Raw genomic sequence first — 3030 nt, forward strand, 5'->3', positions numbered from 1 at the left:
ACACGGCAACAAAAATACTACAGCAAGAATCAAAGTTACGCCTTCTTTCTTTGCGTGAACATTTGGGCGGGGTTATGCTGATCTTCCCACATCGTGACGTAGACATGTGGGGGCGTGTTAGAGCGAGCCATTTTAGGTAGGCGTGGTTGACTTAACTTTTATAAAGAATATCTCTTCGGATTTGAGACTTTAGTCTTTGCAACTTTACAGATCTTCTTTATGCACCAAGAGCTTGTAACACTTCAAAGAGAAAGGAAAACATTGAAATCGCATCATATGACCCCTTTAAAACCAGAGGCGTCATGCCCATTCAAACCGAGGGCAAACACGTGCCCCTTCAGATTTCTGAGCCAAGTGGATTTTGAATGCAGCTTCCAAAAGAGAAAACACACGGTTGTGAAGTGCGACATATCACTAGCTGCTAAATTCAAATCTGCGTTCCCTGGCTGGCGCTAAGGCAGAGACAGACAGCGCTGAGCATTATAACCAATCACACACGATTCTGTTGAGCTTATGAATGCAATTGCCAATCAGAGGCTTTCAGATGACTGAATTCTGCTCTCGTCAGAAACAAGTGCAGATGTGCGTATGAAGGTAAGTAAGAGATTCATTTCACTGTGTAAACAACTTAAGTGATTATACCTGGAGTTTTTGAGAGTGCTTGAATTCTGGCTAGACGTCAATGAGAATGTTCTTTGATAATGTAAATGTTCTTTGCTCTCTTTCTGTACAATGAAAGTGTTATAATTGGCTAACTTACTATGCTTTTTATTAAATTCACGCTAAATACAGTGTCAATCGTATTAAAATATTTTATGGCATGACACCCATATCTGGTAGGCCTACTTAATTAAAAATACGGATTTTATGTGTAGTTAATCGATTACACTAATATAATTTGCCCGTCGCCCATTATACAGTAGATCAACTAACATAATCTATAAAGGTGCAAAATGCATTTACTTACGCATATTTGAGAATCGAGATACCCCCTCAAAAATAATACGTGCATGACACCCCTGGTTAAAACTACAGCAATGACTGCCTATTAGATGACTGTGGCTGGTCAAATTATATCACGCGTCTCTATCAAGTGTCTTTCATGCGTGGAGATGTATTTAAAAAAAACAACTCAACGTGAGCTAACAGTATACTGCGATTAAACAAATTTTAGTTTCAGTTTCGATTTGTGCCGCAAGCTGTTTCAGTCATTTCAAGCTGTAAGATTCCTAATAGGGCTGTGCGATTAATCGAAATCGCGATTTGAGACGTTGCTATTTCCTATTCGCAAAGCCTGCGATATGGACGCGATATTACTCTGTTCCAGAGCATATGCATGACTGCCAGCCTTGAGTTGCAATACTTGCCCTGGACAAGAGTGAGCGCACCTCCGTTCTCCCCAATCAGCACTGCTCTAGCCAACTGCGTAAACACCCACCATTAAAAAAAAACGGAACGCGGGACGGGAGAGAGACAGAGTGGGATTATGGCGTCTACTGGGTCAGATCGATAGTTAGGCAAATTAAAACTAAAGAAAACCGTATGCAATTTAAGCTTCGAAATGACAGACAACGAACAAAAAAGCTCCCTTATCGGTTCTGTTTTCAGTACTGGAGAATAAAATATACATTCTTAGATGTTTTTGTTAGTACGTGAACGTTATTTTACACATTTTATCTCCCCAACAGATTAATTTGAAATAAGTTTATAATGCATGTTGGCTATTCCCAATTCAGAAGAGCGCACACACAGGCTGTGTCTGTGAATGCTTCTCATACTCGCTCCTCTCTGCCCCACGCGGCGCGAATCCCGCGTCACGGACGAGCCGTTCATGCTTGCCGCACACACAGCGTGTCTCGTAATGCTCGTTTATACTCGCACCCGGCTCCGCACCGCGCAACCTGTGTCGACTCGCGCCTGGCTCCGCGTTTAAAACGAATGTAAATTCAGTCTAAATGCTTGCTAATTTCACTTGGATGAAATGAAACATTCAGCACATTTTCCACTTGTTTTCAGCAGGGTAATGATACCCATACTGTGCTGCACATTATTGACAATATTGAGCTGAAGCTTGACTTTGCAAATTTGAAATCGCAATTGCAATATCTGTCAAAAAAATCGCAGTATGATATTTCCCCCCAAATCGCACAGCCCTAATTCCTAAACGTAGTCTAATCATGCAATGTGATTGTCGTAAAATGTAGTCTACTGTGGGACATGCTTTATTTTAAAAAGAGTTATTAAAAGCGCATTAACTGCGAAAGAGACTGTTCCCCAGGTGCTTTCTGTGCACGCGCTCCGAGGCGGCGCTAACACGAACAAGCGAAGTATATGTGGATTTTCAGGCACATGCATGAATGGTCAAATATACACAATAATATGTATAAATGTCTGTCTTGGCAAGTATTTACATAAAGACAGTCAGTTATGTCTTAAGTGAACAAACAATTGGGAAAGAAATAGGATGCATGTCAGTATATTAGATCCGTGCATTCGGTCTTAAAGAGACAGCAGGTAATAAACCTACTGCTGTCTGTATCATTAATGTTAATCAAACTACAAAAGACAGAGAAAATCACTCACTGCTCTTGAATGAATCACTTTATAACTTTAATAAGAAGCAAAGTATATTTGATTCATACAGTGATGCAGTGTTTAAAGTGTAACTCAGGCTTTAATGTCTATTTTGGTTGTTTAATGCAATACTGTGTTTTAAATTGTTCAAATAGGTAAGTCATAGGCTTGTTCCACTCTGGATATTATCAATAGTACATCCCAAAATTGGGAAGATCGCGATTCAGATTGTGGATCGTGATTTCGTGTGACAAGATCGTGATATGATATTTTGGTAAGATCGCCCACCCCTAATATCAGGGACCAGCAGAATAATTGTGCTATAAATATTAAATTAAATCAAAACAGTTTCAGCGTTGTTATTGTTAACTAAAACTAGAACTATTAAAAATAATTTTGTCAATTGGAATATAGCAGAAATTATATTATATATATATATAAAAACTTTAAAAAAAA

Source organism: Sinocyclocheilus anshuiensis, unplaced genomic scaffold, assembly GCF_001515605.1.
Source record: "Sinocyclocheilus anshuiensis isolate Anshui unplaced genomic scaffold, SAMN03320099.WGS_v1.1 scaffold1366, whole genome shotgun sequence".
In the NCBI taxonomy this organism is placed as follows: Eukaryota; Metazoa; Chordata; class Actinopteri; order Cypriniformes; family Cyprinidae; genus Sinocyclocheilus; species Sinocyclocheilus anshuiensis.